Below are 22,562 nucleotides of genomic sequence, written 5' to 3' on the forward strand. Positions count from 1 at the left end.
CATATCTTTCTCCATGGTAACAGGCAGCTTGTAACTGACTTTTTTTCCTTTTAGCTGCCATCATGATTTTTCCTCTTGTCCCACTGAAACCTAGAAATCCCAGCAGGGTTTTCTCTTTCCCTCTCTGTCTTTTCTAAGGTCCTAAACATACAAAGATGCTCGAGTAATTCAACTTGAGCAGACGAGGGCTGTCTATTAATTTTAATTCTCATATGGACCAACAGCCTGATGATGCCCTATTATATTTCTTTCATCTCTTTCCCCAATCCTGGAAAATTGTTACACAGTAGTGGAAAATTAGACCCAGTGGGAACTGTATGAAAGAGTGTGGGTGAATCATGTCATGTTTGCTACTGTTACTGAACATCTATCTTTTAAGGTGCAAGCTTTCCTAATATTTGGTCAGTAGCATCAGGTCTAAAGCCTTTTGCCTAGGTTCAAATTCTAACAATATTACACTCTAAATGTTTGACTCTGGGAAGTCACCTAACTTCCTTTTGCTTCAGGTAACTCTTCTAAAGAATTGGGAGAATAAGACATTCACCTCATAGGGTTAGTGGGAGGGTTAAATTACTAATATATATGAAACTGTTAGAACCACACCTGGCATGCAGGCAACACTACATAAGCTAGGTTATTAGTGGTATTTTTGTTGCTGTTTTTATCATCATCATCATCATCACACTTTAAATATAAAACTATCTCTGACTCTTCCATCCCATACTAATAGATAGTCTTTGAATTTTTATGGTTGTTATTCAAGACATCAGGATTCAGCCTTTAACTTGTCTTATGGATTTATTTCTATATTTCCACTAGATTATAAGCTCTCTTTGGGCATGTATCATGTCTTGTTCTTTCTTTGTATTGCCTGTAAAAAACAGTGGAATTAGCTGAGTTCATTAATTTCTAAGCATTCAAATTTGTAGTAATGCCCTTTTGTGGAGAAAAGACTCGGTTGGGATTAGAGGATACAATGATTTCCATTTTGGGTAAAAAGTAGCATTGCTTTGAGATACTGGGATCACATCTGACCTCTTTTTCTGTTTCAAGTTCTTCTTTTATAACCAACAATTGCAAGTCCACATTAGGATATTATTCTGCCGTGGGCAAGCATCTTTTGCTACCAGAAAGCTTTTTATTGTTGTTATCTCTTAAGTGTGAACTATTGACTGTCATGCATTTTGATAACCATTCACTAAGGCTTTAAAGAGGCATGAGGATCCTGGTTCATATCAGAGAGAATGGAGGACCACACATGCACGGCAATATTTTTAATTGTATGTTTTCCTTAGATATCCTAGGTTTATTATGATCACATTGTAATTCTTTGAATTAAATGCTTATATATAATTCGTGATGATTTCTTTTTTTTTAAATTTTCTGCATCCCAAGGTAGAAATGTGATCATTTCTTATTAGAGATAAATACGTAAAATGCATGCATACATTATGATAACAAAAATAGAGAAAATTATTAAAATGATTCTAATATTAATAGAATGACTATACTTTTTCAAGTATTTATTATGTGTCAGAGACTGCACTAGGCCATCTGCTTTAATCTTTAATACAATTTTAATAGATGGGTAATATTGTTCCAATTTTATTTACTTTATATTATGAAACTTTCATGAGAAATACCTGAGTATGTGTTTGCGATGAAACATTTAAACAACTCTTAAGTGTATTAGATCAAATGTTGAAGTTTTTCTTCAACATCTTTTGAACTTAATCTTGCTTCCTATCCGTCCAGAGAAAACTACTGTTAACACTTTGCTGAATATCCTTCCATACTGACTTCTATGATTTTACTCATTATAAAAATGGTTTTTAAATATGTTCCTTGAATATTTTATAATTATTTACTGCATTTATTAATCACAGGTACAAAATTGCAGGTATGATTGACTACCTAGGAACAGGTAGGATGCAAGACAATAGGAGTTAAGGTTAATGTAGCAGCGCAGATACTCAAAGTGCAATCAAATTCAAATTATTTTTTTAACACCAGGGCCTGTTGTGGGGTGGGGGGAGGGGGCAGGGATAGCATTAGGAGATATACCTAATGTTAAATGACGAGTTAATGGGTGCAGCACACCAGCATGGCACATATATACATATGTAACTAACCTGCACGTTGTGCACATGTACCCTAAAACTTAAAGTATAATAAAAAAAAAACTAAAACTAAAACAAACACATAAATTCTCAGCTATAGTTGGTCCCTTGGCTCTAACTTTTCAATTTCTAGTTAAGAGTTTTAATCCAGCCAGAATTTATTTTTGTGTATGGCATGAGGATGGGATCAAACTTTATTTTCCCCATGTGGGGATTCCATTGTCCTGACATCTTTATTGTATAGTTCATATTTTATTTTACTGATTTAAAATTCTGTACGTATAACATACTAAATTTACACACATACATGGGTATGTTTTTGACTATCCTGATATATTAACCCTTTTCCCGTTCAGAAAATAGAAAGTGCAGTTCAATATCAGCACTCCTTTAATTTTACATAAACACACTCTTTGAGCCTGAAGCAAATCTGATTGATTTTCAATGTGAAAATACAATACAAAAATCATTTTTAAAAAACCTGTTCTTGGAGTTATTTGTAAACAGACCTAATATCAGAATCATCTGTATCATCAGAATTGTGTATTTCAGAAAAATCGGATTCATCAAATGAATCTTTGGCCAACAACTATTCGAGAACGATGTTAACATCATTCATAGTAATGGTGTTTTCTAGGGTTTGACATTTTCAGTGATCAAGAATTACTATATTTTTAAATGGAAATACTACTACTAAAAACAGAATGTTATAAATAGAATGATGCCTTTTGTTTCCAAAGTTGATATACTAGAGTGACGTAAAAATAATCATAAAAAGCCAGATATTTAGAGGCAAAGTTTATCTTGGGGTAAACGCTGCAGCCTCAAGCACTACTAGAAAGTATTCTCAGGGCAAATGAGAAAAGGGTTAACTTATCTTATTGGGCACCAATACCTTGGTTTTAATTATCGTAAGTTTATGATACTTGATACCCAATATATATACTTTCCTCTTCTTACACCCCTTTCTTCTTTTTCAAAAGTGTCTGGATCCAAATAAAATTTGGATCAAACGGAGTAAAACAGACAAGGAAGGCTTTATTCAAGGGTATTGCAATAGGGGTCAAGACAATTGCAACGGGGATAAAGAGTGAATTTAACTCCTCTGAAACAAAACAAGGAGAGATTTTAAGCATTGGGGTGAACCTGTGAAAAAGTACTGACGGGCATTAGGGGAAGAATGGTCAATGTGAGTAGGCCATCTCTGTTTGCTAATTGATGCTTATCAAAGTTAGGCTCCCACCCTCTAACACAGCTAGAAAATGGGGACCCTATCTTTCTTGATAATTACATTTCAAAAGTATGGCTCCCAGGTTCTTAAGAAAGGCATTCCTGGGCTGTGAAACTGGCAAGAAGCTGAGAGAAGATTTATATCTCAAAAGTGCAGAGTAAGAATGCCGTTGTGTTTTTAAAAGTAAATGCTCTAAGAATAGGGAGATCAGAGACCTATAGTCAGGAAAAAATATCTGTCTAAACTTTAGTCAAGCTGAGGGGAATATTAAGGCTGCCTTGGTCAGTTGCTTTCTGCATACTTCCTCCCACATGAACATTAAAATAGGTTAGTTAAGATGCAAAAATATCTTGTTGAAATTTTTAAAAATAATTTCAACTTTTATTTTAGATTCAGGAGGTACATACGCAGGTTCCCCCTTTACATGGGTATATTGCATGATGCTAAGGTTTGGGGTAGGGTTGATTCCCAACATAGTGAGCATAGCACCCAATAGTTTCTTAGTCCTTATCTCCCTCCCTCCCTCCACACTCTAGTAGTCCCCAGTTTCTATTGTTGCCATCGCTATGTCCGTGATTACCCAATCGTTAGCTCCCACTTACAAGTAAAAACTTGCAATATTTGCTTTCCTGTTCCTGCATTAATTTGTTTGGAATAATGGCCTCTAGCTGCATCCATGTGGCTGCAAATAACATTCTTTCATTCTTTTTTATGGCTACATAGAACTTCATGGTGTATATATACCACATTTTCTTTATTCAGTCTACCATTGATGGGCACATAGATTGATTCCATGTCTTTGCTATTGTGGATAGTACTGTGATGAATATAGATGTGCATGTGTCTTTTCGGTTTAATGACATATTTTACTTTGGATATACACCCAGTAATAGGATTGCTGGATTAAATTATAATTTCTATTTCAAGTTCGCAGAGAAATCTCCAAACTGTTTTCCACAGTGGCTGAACAAATTTACATTCCCACTACCCGTGCATAAGTTTTCACTTTTATCTAGCATACATTGGTTTTTGTTTGTTTGCTTGCTTTTTAATAATAGTCATTCTGACTGGTATTAGGTGGTATCTTGTGGTTTTAATTTGCATATCTTTGATGATTAGTGATGTTGAGCATTTTTTCATATGTTTATTGGTCACTTATACATTTTCTTTTGAGAAGTCTCTGTTCATGTCGTTTGCCCACTTTTTTTTGTGTACAAAATACTTATGTATTTATGAATTCATGACCAAATTAAATATGAAATCTTATATAAAAAGAGGTGTGGTTTTTGTCTCCCGCCCCCCAACCTCCTCTCCTCCTGTGAATCAGCTCTGAGTGTCAGGAAGCCAGGGCTGTGCTCCTGCTGGGACTCCTTCCTTCCTCCCTCCCCTCTGTTTTCAGGCTTGGCCTCCTGGGGGTGTTTCCTGAATCCGACTCCCCGGAGTTTAAAGAGCTAGGTTCCTGGGGACTGGGATTCATACCTCCTTCCCCTCTCTCTCCTGCCTGCTCCTCCCTCTGGGGACAGGGACACCAGTGCTGGCCTGGCTCACCCACAGCCTCCCAGGAGAGTTCTCTGGGCTGCTGGGTTGCATCTGGTTCCGACAGCTCTCGGGGAAGGGGCGGTGGGTCTCTGAAGTTGGGGGGCCAGCCCTGTTTCTCAGGGAATCCCGTGGTCACTCTCCTACGGCTTCCTCCAGCCCTGGGCCGACCTTCGCTTTCTCTGCCCTGGCCTTCCCTGCATCCCCACCAGGGTACCCAGGTTGCTCAGCCCTTCAGGCACCTAGGAGACCTATTTCCCGTTCTCCTTGCCCTGGAGGACCAGCTGTCCCTCTCGTCCACAGCTTCCGGGAGGCCCAGGCGTGCCCCCACGCTGTCCGCCTTCCCCAGAGGTGGAGGTGCTCCGGGCTCCCCCTTCCGTCCCCCCTGCCCCCCTCTTCCGTCCCCCGGGACCTGCTCATGGGTTTCTGGGCCTCACTTGGAGCCCTGGGCTGCGCTGAGCTGCAGGGAGGCCGAGCAGCCTGTAGAGGGCAGCACACGCGTGGCTTTCCAGTCAGCCGCCCGGGAGGCCGTGGAGGGGAGGCAGCCACAGTCCTGGAGGGCCCTGGGTCTGGACAACATGGCTTCCCCCAGGGTTAGAGCCGCTTGTCCTCCAGCCGCCTGATCTCTCTTGATGAGGATTTAACCTCTGGTCATTAGGTCCTGCCGGCTGCCTTTGTTTCGGGTTAGCTGAATCCCAGGCCTAACCAGCGTTTTCCGGGAGCCCACCCCAGGGCCAGGCCCTCTCAGCTAGAACATCTTTCTCAGGTGAGGCGACTCCTGAGCTCTGAGCCCACAGCCCCACTGCCTCCTGGCTCTGCCCCTCCTCCATGGGACTCCATCTTTTACACCTAAAAAGGGTGTGGGTGGTGAAATTTGAGTCGGGGTTAGAAAACGGAAAGGGTAATTGTGGCCCAGCCTTTGCCCCACGGGGGCTGGGAGCTAGTTTCAATCCCCCACATTCCTCCAGCCAGGCCCTCCTCCTCTCTAGACCAACTCTGCTTTTCCTCCTGCTCCATTCTCCCTCTTCTCCTTCTCCCACCCCAGCAGTAATAAGGCTGTGTCCTGTGGCTTTTCACTACAGGTCCGTGCCCCTTTCCCTGACCTTTGGCCCCTATTGCAGTCCCCCAAAAACACCCACCATAAGCACCCTCTGAGGGCAAGGAAGGGAGCCTGCAGTCTCCACATGGGCAAAAGCAAGAGTCTGGTGCCATTTGAGCCCCGAGACCAAACCCCTCTTTGCCGCCAGCTCGGGACCCTCAATCACCAGACCTCTGGAGGCCAGGCCCCTGTGCTGCCCTCGGAGCCAGCTAGCAGGGTCAGGTTTTGCCCACTTTTCAGTGAGGTTGTTTGTTTTATGCTTGTTGAATTAAGTTTCTTATAGATTCTGAGTATTAGATCTTTGTTGGATGTATAGCTTGTGAATATTTACTCCCATACTGTAGGTTTTTGTTTCTGTTGATAGTCTCTTTTGTTGTGCAGAAACTCTAGTTTAATTAGGTCTCACTTGCAAATTCTTGTTTTTTGTTATAATTGCTTTTGAGAACTTAGATATAAATTCTTTCTCAAAACTGATATTCAGAATGGTGTTTCCCAGGATTTCTTCTAGGATTCTTAATTAGTCCATTCTCACGCTGCTATAAGGACATATGAGAGACTAGATAATTTAGTAAGGGAAGAGGTTTAACTGTCTCACAGATCCTCAGGGCTGGGGAGGCCTCAGGAAACACAGTCATGGCAGAAGGGGAAGCAAACATGTCCTTCTTCACATGGCAGCAGCAAGAAGTGCAGAGCAAAAGGGGAAAAGCTCCTTATTAAACCATCAGATCTTGCAAGAACTCATTCACTATCACGAGAGCTGCATGGGGGAAACTGCCCCCATGATTCAATTATCTTTACCTGGTCCCTCCCACAACATGGGGAAACTGCAATTCAAGATGAGATTTAAGTGTGGACACAGCCAAACCATATCAGATTCTCAGAGGTTGAGGTCTTACATTTAAATCTGTAATCCATCTTGAGTTAATTTTTGTATGTGGTGAAAAGTAGGAGTCCAGTTTCATTTTCTGCGTATAGCCAGCCAGCTAACCAGCATCATTTATTGAATAAAGGGTCCTTTCTCCATTGCTTATTTTTCTTGACTTTGTTGAAGATCAGATGGCTGTAGGTGTGCAGCTTTATTTCTGGGTTCTCTATTCTGTACCATTGTTCTACATGTCTGTTTTTGTACCAGTACCATGCTGTTTTGGTTACCATAGCCTTATAGTATAATTTAAAGTTGGGTAATGTGATACCTTCAGCTTTGTTCTTTTTGCTTAGGATTGCTTTGGATAATCAGGCTCTTTTTTAGTTCCATATGAATTTTAGAGTTGTTTTTTCTAACTGTGAAAAATGACATTGGTAGTTTGATAGGAATAGCATTGAATCTGTAGATTGTTTTGGGCAGTATGGACATTATAATGTTACTGATTCTTCCAATCCTTGAGCATAAAATGTTTTTCAATTTGTTTGTTTCATCTATGATTTCTTTCAGCAATGTTTTGTAGTTATGTATTTTGACACTTTACTGAAGTCATTAATGAAATGTAAGAGCTTTTTGGTGGAGTCTTTAGGGTTTTCTAGGTATAGAATCATATTATCAGCAAAGAGAGAAAGTCTGGCTTCCTCTCTTCCTATTTGGATGCCTTTTATTTTTTTCCATTGCATGATTGCTCTGGCTAGGACTTCCAGTACTATGTTGAATAGGAGTGGTGCAAACGGGCATCCTTGTCTTGTTCTATTTCTTAAGAGTAAACACTTCTAGCTTTTGCATGTTCAGTATGATGTTGGTTTTAGGTTTGTCATAGATGACTCATTATTTTGAGGTATATTTCTTCAATATTTAGTTTGTTGAGGGTTTCTATCATAAATAAATTTTTGACTTTATTGAAAGCTTTATCAGCATCTATTTGGATGATCATATGGTTTTTAAAAATTCTGTTGATGTGATGAATTACATTAATCGATTTGCATATGTTCAACCAAGTTTGCTTTCAAGTAATGAAGCCTACTCCTCCTCAATTTTTTGGAATAGTTTCAGTAGAATTGGTGTGCCAGCTCTTCTTTGTATGTCTATCTGATGTGGCTTTTTTGTTTGTTTGTTTGTTTGGTAAGTTTTTCATTAATGACTCAATTTTGGAACTTGATATTAGTTTTTTCAGGGTTTCAGTTTCTTCCTGATTTAATCTTGTCTGTTTCCAGGAATTTATCCATTTCCTTTAGTTTTTCTAGTTTGTGTTCATAGAGGTGATCCTTACTCTCTGAAGATCTTTTGCATTTCTGTGGGATTATTTGTAATATCACCTTTGTTATTTTGATTGTGCTTACTTGGACCGTCTCTCTTTTTTTATTTGTTAATTTAGCTGGTGGCGTATTGATTCTGGTTACCTTTTTATATGACCAACTTTTCATTTCATTGGTGCTGTGCATAGATTTTTGGGTCTCAATTTCATTCAGCTCAGCTCTGGTTTTAACTATTTCTTTTCATCTACTAACTTTAGGGTTAGTTTGCTTTTGCTTTTCTATTTCCTCTAAGTGTGATATTAGATCTTTAATTTGAGATTGTTTCTACTTTTTGGAGTTCTGATTAAAATTCTTAAATTGGTAAATAACTTAGAAGACAATTTTTTTTCATGAAGGAGAACAGTCTTTCCATTTTTTCAAGTCTTCTTTTGTATTTTTCAGTAAATTTTGATGATTCTTTTTATTTGTCTCATAAAATTCTAATAAAATGTATCCCTAGACAATTAGAAATGGCATATTTTCACTATATTTTCCAAAAGATTATTCTGACGCATTGAAAAGTTATTTATTTTTTATGTTACTTTTAATAAATCTCCCTATTTCTAAACATTTTCATTAATTTTCTTCGATTTTCTAGGGAGATACTCACTCCTGAAAATAATGGCATGATGACATTTCATTCCAATGTTATGTCCATTATTTTATAGATGAACAAGGAATTAAGAAAAAGAGAAATTAATCTTGTCTATTTCTAGTACATGATAGATCTGGAATTTTAAGTATTATTTTTCTAATTCTACAGTGTTTCTTTTATGTATACTGACATTCAACTGTTTTTTAGGCTTTATTTTCCAGACATATTTATCAGTTCTCTAAGTTTTTGTTTCATTGTGTATATTAAATGTGATAAATGTATGCAGCTCATTGAAAAAAATCTTTTTAAAGCATATATATTTTATCAGTAAATCAATATAATTAAATAGAAACAAAAACAACAGGAGACATATAATTGTTAAGTCCCTGAGGCATAGATTAATCCTACAATTCTAATATTTTTGATTCACTCAAAGAACCAGGTGGTTTGTTAGGCATATTGTTAAGCATTTGATAATTGATTAATGCATTGTCTTCTTTTCTTTCCCCAGTCTACTAACAGATTCTGTAGAATTTGTGGAAGGAAGATTTAACTATATCATTATAAATATACATTAAGTTACTATGTTGCTCTATAATCTGAGTTATGGAATGATTGTACAGAAATATGCAGCTTGTCTTCATTTTCCTCTAATATTTTTTTGTTGGCTGGTTGCCATGATAACAAATATGCTTCAACCATAGTCTTATGCACTAAGTATCATGGAAATGTACATCTGCACTGAATTTTCCTTTTTTCTTTGTTTTTAAAGTGCTGAGTTCTGATACAAATTTTGGATTGAAATCAAATCTGGGAAGCTTTGGCAATGTTGCTGAAATGATATTCCAATATATTATCCTTTAATGAAACAAGTATAGAGGGATGATTGATTTATGAAACTTTGTTTTGCATCATTACTTGACTTATATACAAATAGTTTTTTATGCTATTTTGAAAACTCCATTTTATTTTTAATGTGCTTATTTTGAAATATATTTTACTTGTTGAGACTATTAAATCCTACAAAAGTATTTATACATAATCCTTCTGAAACCCAGGAATATATTGTCAGATATTTTATTATATTCTCTAAATATTACATTTAGCTATAATGGGCTTCCTTTTGCCTGACTTCCCCCTCTGTAATGAACAAAGCTGAGTTTTCTATTACCCAATCTAATTTAAATTGATGCGGCCATAATCACTTTTTAAAACATATCTTAAAAATTTCTTCCAGACTACAAAATTTCCTTATCATAGGAGTGTTTATATTGCATCTTAGAGTTTAATTTTTAAACTATTATTTATTTTAAATGGATGTTATTCCAAGGATAGAATTACAAGAGCTATCCCTTTATCCAGCCTCTTCCTAATGTAGTTGGCATCTTTAATATTAACCATTTGCCTGGGATGAGGCTCTAAAATGTAATGCTGCTGTTTGATAAAGACAAGCTTGTTCTATTTTTGGCATCTGCTGAGTATCCCTTGTCTCAGACTACTCACGATGATGAATATTAACATTAATAGAAACCATTAGCACTCTATACCCATTTGGGTTTTGATCTTATTTACCTTCATATGTTAGGTAAGCCTAGAAAAGAAAAGAGAAAACTAGAACCAAGGGATCTGTTTTTGTGCAACATTTGGGAACTGATTTGGTTCATTCTTTGAAGTCAAGAGATGTTGGTTAATGGATACAAAAATACAGTTATGTAGAAGGAATAATTTCTAGTATTTGATAGTACAGTAGGGAAATTACGGTTAATAATTTATTATATATTTCAAAATAGCTAGAAGAGATGAAGAATGTGTGGGAAGTGGCAGAGACATGTTGGAACCCAAGTTTGATTCTAAATCCTGTCCTTTCTTTTCCTATGCCACACCAGGCTTTGACTACTTGTTCTTCTCTGCAATTGAACATCCAGCAGGTGACTGTCTTCCTTTTTCTAAATATAAAATAGAATAAAAATGTATGTGAGTTATTTAAAAGAAAAAGCATATGTAAATCTATGTCTGTCATATAAAGACATAGCTTAGCGTCATCCAAAAACCTTGTAAGAATGTTTTCAATTCTGGCAGTCTGAGTCATTGCCAGGAATAAAAATATGAATTTCAGGCTTGATTTGTATGGGTATCACAATGTGGCCTTATGATCGTATTAATGGATAATGGCAAAACAGACATTTCAGTTCATCCTGTGTAGAATCAGACACATTCCTAAAGGGTCAGTAAAGTCTTTTGTTCTAGTCAATAGTTTTCAAAGATTCCCAAACATTTCACCTTTAACTGTATTTCCTGAAAACATAAAATGTCTTGTTTATGTTAAGTAAATGAATGTCCTACACATTTATTTTTTCCATAAATGATTCCATCAAACTTTGCCTTAAAAGCTGGTAACTTTCCTCTCAGCCAGAATGTACTTAGAGTATTTTTGAGCATAGATAACCCAGACTGCATAAACAGATAAGACAATCTGTGCAGCTCTCTTGGGAAGATAATTTTATTACTTAGTAACCATCTGGATTGCATCATTGTTGAGCTGAATGGACATCAATATATTTTTTCTGAATTCTCACAAAGTTTTGTACAGGAACAAACATCATAAGTGTTGTAGGCTGATCATTTTGCATCATCTCAAGGGCAGTGTTGCTTTGCACATCAAGGTACACAGCATCATGAGTCACTTATATATTCTCCAGTCATTGAACTTTATTTCCTAAATATGCTGATGATTCTTGTAGTCACTAGTATGTCAGGGATTGTATTTCTTCGCCATTTATACTTTTGAATCACATCTAACATTTAATATTGTATTTACTTTCCTTATAGTCTTATGCTGATTTGTCAAAGATCAGCTTTGTGAGACATGCCTATATTTGATTGTTAGTTGAATTTTAGACTCATAGTCAGCTGTAGGGCAGTTGACTGTGTTTGTGTGAGCAGAGGGATGTGTGTATTTTGAAATATGAAGCTCTGTGGTGCACTTTATTTAATGTTTCACTTTTTCTCTTATATTTTGTCATATATTACAGCATGATCTCAGAACACATTCTAACTTCTCCAAATAAGGGTAGGCCAAATAAATCTTTTGTTGTCAAGACTGGAAGAAGTTTATTAAAAGAGATGGGTTTATTGATTTAAGTTTATGTTCCTATGAAAGCAACTATTTAATTCAACAATTGCCTTTTCCCTTTAGCAGACACTTTCTACTTGTCTCTAATTTTTAACAAGTGTTCCAACAATTTTATGACAGTCATTGAACTACAGGGCACTAGTTCAGTGAAGCATTTTATGTGATAATGCTACCTTTTGAAAACAAGCCTTTCTCTCTTTTAAAAAAAGTCTTTGCTCTTTACCAATGTAACAAATACATTATGAGAGTAAAATACTATATAAAATAGTTATGACATTCCATTGCCTTTTGGCATCTTTGTTTACAGATGAATGCTAAGAGAAAAGAAAATTCTGTTTCTTGTCCCATAAGAGAAAAGATATATTATCATCAGACTCCTAAGATTACAAATGAGTCATTAGTTTTCTTTTAAAACTTTAAAATCCATTTCTGGAGAGAAGTTAAGATGTAGAAGTTGCTTTGAACATTTTTGTAATAAATTTTATGAAAATAGAAGAAATTCAACAAAGTGTATCCACAAGTATTTTAATTCAGCAATATGCTACACAATCACTAGGATACTAATATAATAGAAGTCAAGGTAAGTAGAGCAAAGGGAGTTGATATTAACCCAGAGGGTCCTAAACCTAGATTACTGTAAAGTCAAGGTAAATAATAGAACAGTGGGAGTTGATATTAACCCAGAGGATCCTAAATCTAACACACTATAGTGTAGAGCATCAGCTCTTCTCTGGATCATGTTTTTCCTCACTCCATTGCAAATATTTATAACTTCTTAATATTGTTTATTGCTGCTTCAGAGGCAAAAGGCAGTCTGAGTATAAATGACATCCTCTCTCTCATTCGATATGTCTTTTACATAGGAAGTTTAAAAAAGGTATTTTGTCTTTAAACTGAGAATGCTGGAGATTCTTTTCAAATATGATTTCAACAGTAAGCAAGAGCTATCTCGGTCCTTTAAAAATGACAAAATTGGTATTGTCAAGAAATGTACTGACATATTTTTCTACTTATGAAATGCTAAGAGACACTAAACACTCTGGCACATCCAAATTCTCACTGACTGCTATCTAAAGTAAGCAATGGACAGAGAATTGCCACTCTGAGGGAGCAGAGTGTACTGGAAAGGATCCAAGGACAGTCACCTACTGTTCATGATTACACTTGTTACAAAAATGGCTATTTTAGACCTAGCGACAATTTTGATTTTAACATCACCTTTCACATTGAACAATATCCTGAGAAAGTGCTGGCAATAATTAAAGCAGATCTTCAATTATACCCATGTTTCATTGTCTGTAAGAATTATACTCTATAGGTCTTGCTGTGCCATGTAGAGATTTGAGGTAGGAAAAACAAAGAAATGATATGAGCCCTTTAGGGCTTTTTGGGAGTGGAACAAAGGAAGGTATAGATGCTGAGTGAACATTTCAGAGTAGGGAGTCAATTTAGTTTAATAGTTAAAGGCATAACTTTGAAATTAGGCAGCCTGAATCCCAGGACTACCATATTTTAATCTATGAACTTGGGCAGGTTACTTATTCCCTCATAGTCTCAGTTTCTTCATCTGTGAAACAGCCTTATAATAGTTACCTATCTCATAAGAATATAGGAAAAATAAATAAGATTGTTTATAGGAAGCACTTGGTGTGCAGAAATGACTCTCAGCACTTTCATCATATTATCATCATTATTATCATTATCACAGAGAGATCTAGAAGTTCATTTTAAATGCTGAGTTTGAGAAGGGTAAATACCATTTATGTAGCCTCAGTTCACAGACTACTAGAAAATACTGTATTTCAGGTTCTTGATTTTAGTAAATACACCTGTTGCGTGTATGTTGGTTCTTGACCTTGACTATCATGGTGGGTTCGAGCTGGTCAGCTGTTTTTAACAAAGAACTTTAGAAAACAAAAAAGGAATTTATTGATTCAAAACAAGTGAGAATAAGTAGAAAACAGTTATATAATTTATAATATACATTCAATATATGAACAAAGTGAACGTTTGGGTTGATCTTATGCACATTTCTTTTTTTGGAAACAAAATGATTGCAACTTGAGGAATGATTCTTCTGGTGATTCATACACAGTTTTAGGTTGAACAGGAAGATTGGCAGTAGGCAGAACCTTTGGCATCTTCCAAAAACTGTTACTCCATTTGTCACCTTTTTGCTTATGCCTAAATTGTTAATTATAAGTACAGCAAAGGCGAGAAGAGGGGGCAGAGTCTCTAGCTCCTTTCTCATTTTTCAAACTCAGCATATTTCATGCTCCATAGCTCTAGGCCTTAATGTCTACAAATAATGCTCAAAAGATTTACTTCTTATAAGAAAATAATGAAATAAAGATGAAATGATGATCACAGAAGAAAGTAAATCTTTGGTAAGAAAATAATGAAATAAAGATGAAATGATGATCACAGAAGAAAGCAAATCTTTGACATTGTGTCTCAACCAACCCCCCCACCCCCACCCAAAAAAAAGATCCAAAAAATTGCTGGAGTGCAGTGGTGCAATCTCGGCTCACTGCAAGCTCCACCTCCCGGGTTCATGCCATTCTCCTGCCTTAGCCTCCCGAGTAGCTGGGACTACAAGTGCCCGCCAACACGCCCAGCTAATTTTTTGTATTTTTAGTAGAGACGGGGTTTCACCATGTTAGCCAGGATGGTCTCCATCTCCTGACCTCGTGATCCACCCATCTCGGCCTCCCAAAGTGCTGGGATTACAGGCATGAGCCACCGCACCCGGCCAAGTTTTGTATTTTCTATCTTCAACTTGTTCACTGTATTAGTCCATTCTCATGCTGCTATAAGGACAGACCCGAAACTGGGTAATCTATAAAGAAAAAGAGGTTTAATGGACTCTCAGTTTCACATGGCTGGGGAGATGTCACAATCATGGTGGAAGGTGAAGGAGGAGCAAAGCCATGTGTTACATCGTGGCAGGCAACAGAGTGTGTGTAAGGGAACTGCCCTTTATAAAACCATCAGATCTCATGAGACTTACTCATTATCACAGGAACAGCACAGGAAAAACCCACCCTCATGATTCAGTTACCCCATGACATGTGGGGATTATGAGAGCTACAATTGAAGATGAGATTTGGGTGGGGACACAGCCAAACCATATCATTCACTGTTTATCAGTTGCATAAGCAGTAGTTTAAAATTAAGACAATTTTTCTGAACAATATGAACTTTTATATTGTTTTTGATACTTAGTTATTTGCCTGATATTTTCTTAGTTTTCAGAAATGTATTTTAACAACAAGAATTTACTTTACTTTTCTCTCTAGAAATACCCATAAAATAACTTTTTTTTTTTTTTTTTTTTTTTTTTGAGACGGGGTTTTGGTGTGTTGCCCAGGCTGGAGGGCAGTGGTGCAATCTTTGCTCACTGCAACATCTGCCTCCCAGGTTCAAGTGATTCCGCTGCCTTAGCCTCCCAAGTAGCTGGGACTACAGGGATGCGCACCACGCCCTGCTAATTTTTTGTAAAATAACCTATTTTTATTGTGGAAGTGTAATATTATATAAGAGAACATTTCTCAAATAGACCTCATGTCACCATAGCACATTGAGCTGGGAAAATTCACTTTTCCCTTCAAACACATAAATCCTGTTGACCATTAGGCTATAATAATATAGAGGTAGGGTGGGGGGAGATCAGAGTTAAGTATTCTAAAATCCTTTTAGTTATTCAGGAGGAGAATAGAGATATTGATTAACTTTAAGTCTTGTTTAGTGTCCTTGGTAAAAATTTAAAGCTAGCTAATAAAAGAGCACATAAGTTCTAAATAAGTGAGTGGTTAGAAAGTTTAAAAAAGAGAACAGGCAAACTCAACTGAATACATGGCAGAGAAGGAGAAAATATAAGCTAAAATGGTAAATAAGAAATCAATGGCAGAAAAAGTAAAATTTACCAGAAATAAATTATATAAGAAAGAATATTAAATTATATAATGCATACATGATACACATAAATGATATAACTTGAAAATATTGAGAATATAAAATTAAAAATCTAGTAGGCAATCACTAAGCCAAAGAAAGCTGCTATAGCAATATTGATGGTGTCAGTACCTAATGACAAAAGAAAAACTTCACCGAAAGTGTAAAATAATCATACACTTATGTGCAATGACAACATAGTCTCAAAATTTAGAAAACAAATATTGTATTGCATGGAAATTTTTTCAAATTTGTAATTATACACTTCTCTAATCAGGCAAAAAATAGTACAGAAACTGAATATTTGAATAACTCACCATCAAACTTGATTTAAGACATACATATGAACTGAATTAATAGAAAAATTTATATTCTTCAACAGCACATATGAATAATTAAAAATATATTATGTAGTAGATCATAAGACATATCTTTCTTATTTATTTGTTTACTTTAAGTTCTAGGATACATGTACACAATGTGCAGGTTTGTTACATAGGTATATATGTGCCATGGTGGTTTGCTGCACCCATCAACTTGTCATCTACATTAGGTATTTCTCCTAATGCTATCCCTCCCCTAGCCCCCCACCTTGTGACAGGCCCCAATGTATGATATTCCCTTCCCTGGGTCCATGTGTTCTCATTGTTCAACTACCACTTATGAGTGAGAACTTGTGGTGTTTGGTTTTCTGTTCCTGTGTTAGTTTGCTAAGAATGATGGTTTCCAGCTTCATCCATGTCCCTGCAAAGGACATGAACTCATCTTTTTTCATTTGCTGCTTAGTATTCCATGGTGTGTATGTGCCACATTTTCTTTATCCAGTCTATCACTGATGGGCATTTGGGTTGGCCCCAAGTCTTTGCTATTGTGAACAGTGCTTGCAATAAGCATATGTGTGCATGTGTCTTTATAGGAGAATGATTTATAATCTTTTGGGTATATGCCCAATAATGGGATTGCTGGGTCAAATGGTATTTCTAGTTCTAGGTGCTTGAGGAATTGCCACACTTTCTTCCACAATGGTTGAACTAATTTACACTCCCATCAACAGTGTAAAAGCGTTCCTATTTCTCCACATTCTCTCCAGCATCTGTTGTTTCCTGACTTTTTAATGATCACCATTCTAACTGGTGTGACATGGTATCTCATTGTGGTTTTGATTGCATTTCTCTACTGACCACTGATGATGAGCTTTTTTTCATTTGTTTATTGGCCACATAAATGTCATCTTTTGAGAAGTGCCTGTTCATATCCTTTGCCCACTTTTTAAATTTTTTTTTGTAAATTTGTTTAAGCTCTTTGTAGATTCTGGATATTAGCCCTTTGTCAGATGGATAGATTGCAAAACTTTTCTCCCATTCTGTAGGTTGTCTGTTTACTCTGATGATAGTTTCTTTTGCTCTGAAAAAGCTCTTTAGTTTAATTAGATCCTATTTGTCAATTTTGGCTTTTGTTGAAGTTGCTTTTGGTGTTTTAGTCATGACGTCTTTGCCCATGCCTATGTCCTGAATGGTATTGCCTAGGTTTTCTTCTAGAGTTTTTATGGTTTTAGGTCTTATGTTTAAGTCTTTAATCCATTTTGAGTTAATTTTTGTATAAGGGGTAAGGAAGGGATCCAGTTTCAGCTTTCTGCATATGGCTAGACAGTTTTTCCAACACCATTTATTAAATAGGAAATCCTTTCTCCATTTCTTGTTTTTGTCAGGTTTGTCAAAGATCAGATGGTTGTAGATGTGTGGCATTATTTCTGAGGCCTCTGTTCTGTTCCATCTACATATTTGTTATGGTACCAGTGCCATGCTGTTGCTGTTTTGGTTACTGTAGCCTTGTAATATAAATTGAAGTCAGGTAGCGTGATGCCTGCAGCTTTGTTCTTTTTGCTTAGAATTGTCTTGGCTATACGGGCTCTATTTTGCCTCCATATGAAATTTAAAGTATTTTTTTTTTCTAATTCAGTGAAGAAAGTCAATGGTAGCTTGATGGGGATAGCATTGAATCTATAAATTACTTTGGGCAGTATGGCCATTCTCATGATACTGTTTCTTCCTATCCATGAACATGGAATGTTTTTCCATTTGTTTGTGTCCTCTCTTATTTCCTTGTGTAGTGGTTTGTAATTCTCCTTGAAGAGGTCCTTCAAATCCCTTGTAAGTTGTATTCCTAGGTATTTTATTCTCTTTGTAGCAATTGTGAATGGGAGTTCACTCATGATTTGGCCCTCTGTTTGTCTATCATTGGTGTATAGGAATGCTTGTGATTATTGCACATTGATTTTGTATCCTGAGACTTTGCTGAAGTTGCTTATCAGCTTAAGGAGATTTTGGGCTAAGATGATGGGGTTTTCTAAATATACAGTCATGACATCTGCAAACAGAGACAATTTGACTTCCTCTCTTCCTATTTGAATACCCTTTATTTCTTTCTCTTGCCTGATTGCCCTGGCCAGAAGTTCCAATACTATGTTGAATAAGAGTGGTGACTGAGGGCATCCTTGCTTGAGCTGGTTTTCAAAGGGAATGCTTCCAGCTTTTGCCCATTCAGTGTGATATTGGCTGCGGGTTTGTCATAAGTAGCTCTTATTTTTTTGAGATACATTCCATCAACACCTAGTTTATTGAGAGTTTTTAGCATGAAGGGCTATTGAATTTTATTAAAGGCCTTTTCTGCGTCTATTGAGATAATCATGTGGTTTTGGTCATTGGTTCTGCTTATGTGATGGATTACGTTTATTGATTTGTGTATGTTGAACTAGCCTTGCATCGCAGGGATGAAGCCAACTTCATTGTGGTGGATAAGCTTTTTGATGTGCTGCTGGATTCGGTTTGCCAGTATTTTATTGAGGATTTTCACATCGATGTTCATCAGGGATATTGGCCTGAAATTTTTGTTATTGTTGTGTTCTGCCAAGTTTTGGTATCAGGATGATGCTGGCCTCTTAAAATGAGTTAGGGAGGAGTCTTTCTTTCTCTGTTTTTTTTTTTTTTTTTTTTTTTTTTTTTTTTTTTTTTTTTTTTTTTGAGACAGAGTCTTGCTCTGTCACCCAGGCTGGAGTGCAATGGCACAATCTTGACTCACTGCAACCTCCACCTTCCCAGCTCAAGTGATTCTCCTGCCTCAGCCTCCCAAGTAGCTGAGATTACAGGCATGCACCACCATGCCCAGCTAATTTTTGTATTTTTAGTAGAGATGGGGTTTCACCATGTTGCCCAGGCTGGTCTTTAACTCTTGACCTCAGGTGATCCACCTGCCTTGGCCTCCCAAAGTGTTGGGATTACAGGTGTGAACCACTGTGCCTGGCGGAGTCCCTGTTTTTCTATTGTTTGGAATAGTTGTAGACGGAATGATACCAGCTCCTCTTTGTACCTCTGGTAGAATTTGGCTGTGAATCCCTCTGATCCTGGGCTTTTTTGGTTGGTAGGCTATTTATTACTGCCTCAATTTCAGAGCCTGTTATCGGTCTCTTCAGGGATTCAACTTTTTCCTGGTTTAGTCTTGGGAGGATGTATGTGTCCAGAAATTTATCCATTTCTTCTAGATTTTCTAGTTTATTTGCATAGAGATGTTTATAATATTCTCTGATGGTAGTTTGTATTTCTGTGGGATCAGTGGTGATATCCTCTTTATCATTTTTTATTGCGTCTATTTGATTCTTCTCTATTAGTCTGCCTAGTGGTCTATATATTTTGTTAATATTTTTAAAAAATCAGCTCCTGGGTTCATTGATTTTTTGACGGGTATTTCATGTCTCTATCTCTTTCAATTCTGCTCTGATCTTAGTTATTTCTTGTCTTCTGCTAGCTTTTGAATTTGCACAAGAGATATCTTTTTTTTAGATGGAGTCTCGCTCTGTCGCCCAGGCTGGAGTGCAGAGAAATATCTTAAGGAATTCAGAAGAATTGATAAAAAAAATTAAATATCATAAAGTGAATTTGGAAAATAAAATGAGTAAAAATTTAAAAATAACTCTATTTCATCGTCTAGACATAAATATTGTTAATATATGACATATAGATATCACTGTTTTCAAAATGTTTGTGGCAGAGACTGATAAATGTTCCCAGGGTCCATTCTTCTCATACCTGTCTTCCCTTTAATAATAGAATACCACTTCCTTCCCAAGTTTTAACTGGGCACATGGCTTCCTTGGTGGGGATTCCATTTTCCAGCTCCCCATTCGGTATTCTTTTGGTGTGAATTAGGTGAGTTAGCTGACGAAATAGCTTTAGTCATTCAGTTGCAGGCAGTGTCTGGGTGGTGCCCTAGTTAGGGATCTACGAACTTCTACACACAGCCTGAAACAGTGTAGTAGTATATGTGTGGGTGTGCATTTTTCTGAGGTGAGGGTTGATAACTTTCATCAGATCTGTGAACTTCTATTTCAAAATTAAAATTAAATTAAAGCCTGTGACCTAAAGGACTGTGGGGTGTCAAGATAGAACTATCTGGGTTTTTGGAGGATATCATGGGGCCCAGTTGCCTACATGCCCTGGTCAACTTGGCTGCTATGGGAGTGAAAAATAGTCTCTACCTTGTTCCAGTCATTGTGTTTGGGGTTTCTTTGTTATAACAGTTTAGTTTGTATGCTAACAAACATAAATTCCTTTATTTAAAAATATATAAACATGAACCTACATTTTAGAATCTGATCTTAAAATTAATAAAACTTGAACAGTTGTCTATGCCATTAGGATGTTTAATGTCATTTTGCCTACTACTTCATTTTTTATATGGACTGGCCATAATTTAAAGATTTCCCTGTTGTTAGAGTCATAGGCTGTTTACAGTTCTCTGTGGTAAACATTGCTTAGTTTATAAGCATTGCTGAATTGCTAAATCGTTGTTTACATTTGTCAATATTTCTTAAGAATAAATATGTAGAAGCAAAATTATATTTTGGCTTGTTTCAGGCCTGTTATTTATTTTCTTCACTATATGTCAGTATTACGGAGAAATCTGTTATATAACTGGTAGTTTCATCCCATAACATCAACTAGATTTGTTCTAATTTATGCAGAGATGCTCACCCCACTCCACTGGTGATTCTGAATTTAACTGAAAACTGGCCCCTAAATCCCAACTATACAGCATAATAATTTCCCTATCAAGTCAGAAATGTGAAGCCACAGCATTTTTTTCTCAGAAATGAATTAATGTCTGTTTCTTGATCTAAAATGCTATGTTATCCAATGTGCTTATTACCTTTTTACATTTAAAGTTAAGATTCTCTGTTATTTCTTTGCAGTGCAGATTACTTAGGACAAAGACATATAGACAATTATAAGTTTATCCCATTTATTATTCATTGGGAAATATCAAAATAATAAATTTAGTTTAGAAAAACATATCTCCTCTCGGTATATATCCAAAGAAAATAAAATGAGTATCTTGAAGAGATATCTGCTCATGCTCATTGCAGCATTACTCATAATAGCCAAGATACGAAAATAATATGTGCCCATTGATGGATAAATGGATAAAGACAATATGGGTTACACACACACACACACACACACACACACACACACACACACACACGGTGGAATATTATTTGGCCATAAAAAAGAAGGAAATCCTGCCATCTGTGACTATGGGAATAAACCTGGAGGATATTTTGCTGAGTGTAATAAGCCAAAAAAAGAAAGGCAAATACTATATGATCTCACTTAGATGTGGTATCAAAAAAGTCAAATTCATAGAAACAGAGAGTAGAACAGTGTTTGCCAGGGTCCAGGAGATGAAGAGAATGGGGAGATAACAGTTATAGGTTGAAAACTTTCAGTTATAAGATGAGTAAGTTCTGGATGTCTTATATACAGCATGGTGACTACAGTTAGTAATACTGTATTCTATGCTTGAAATTTGCTAAGAGAACAAATTTCCTCACCACACTCACAAATACACATACAAAATAGTTAACTATGTGTGGTGATGGATGTGTTCATTAATTTGATCATGGTAATCATTTCACAATGTATATGTATGGTATATGAAGTCATCAAATTATTGTAACACCTGAAATATATACAATATTTATTTGTTAATCACACCCCAATAAAGCCGGGCAAAAAAATGAAAAAATATATCCCCTTTAATTACAGAACTAAGTAAAAAAAATCAAAAGTAGAAAATGTCCAAAATTAGCTTGGAATTTCTTTTAACTCTTCTTAAATAAATATTTTTCAATTTTTCAAAAAAGTTATTGGTGCTACTTTTATTATATCTAAATAATATAGAATTATAACAAGGAATGATTATTGCATTACAGTAATTCTTAAAAGCAGTTTATCTTAAAGTAATATATCAAATGAATTCCTTTCATTTTTATAAATTAAGAATAATAGTATGGGAAAAAAGGAACTAGAAAATACTGAGTTAAGGTGCACAATGAAATAACAGAATTGCTGACTTAAAAAAAAAAACTTTTATTTTCGTTTCAGGGATCCATATGCAGGTTGGTTCTATAGATAAATTTTAAGTCATGGGGGATTTGTGTATGTATTATTTCCTCACTAAGCATAGTACCTGATAGGTAGATTTTCTGTCCTAACCCTTCTCCCACCCTCTACCCTCATGTAGGCCCTGGTGTCTATTGTTATTTTCTTTGTGTTCATGTGTACTCAATGTTTAGCTCCCACTTATAGGTGAGAAAATGTGGTATTTCACTTTCTGTT

The 22,562-nt window shown here is 36.2% G+C and overlaps 1 pseudogene; it reads left to right on the forward strand.

Moving 5' to 3' along the window:
* The first annotated feature begins 18,929 nt into the window (after nucleotides 1–18,929).
* LOC115830703 lies at nucleotides 18,930–21,172 on the forward strand (annotated as a pseudogene).
* The last annotated feature ends 1,390 nt before the right edge of the window (nucleotides 21,173–22,562 follow it).

The sequence above is a fragment of the Nomascus leucogenys genome, chromosome 16, assembly GCF_006542625.1.
Source record: "Nomascus leucogenys isolate Asia chromosome 16, Asia_NLE_v1, whole genome shotgun sequence".
Lineage (NCBI taxonomy): Eukaryota > Metazoa > Chordata > Mammalia > Primates > Hylobatidae > Nomascus > Nomascus leucogenys.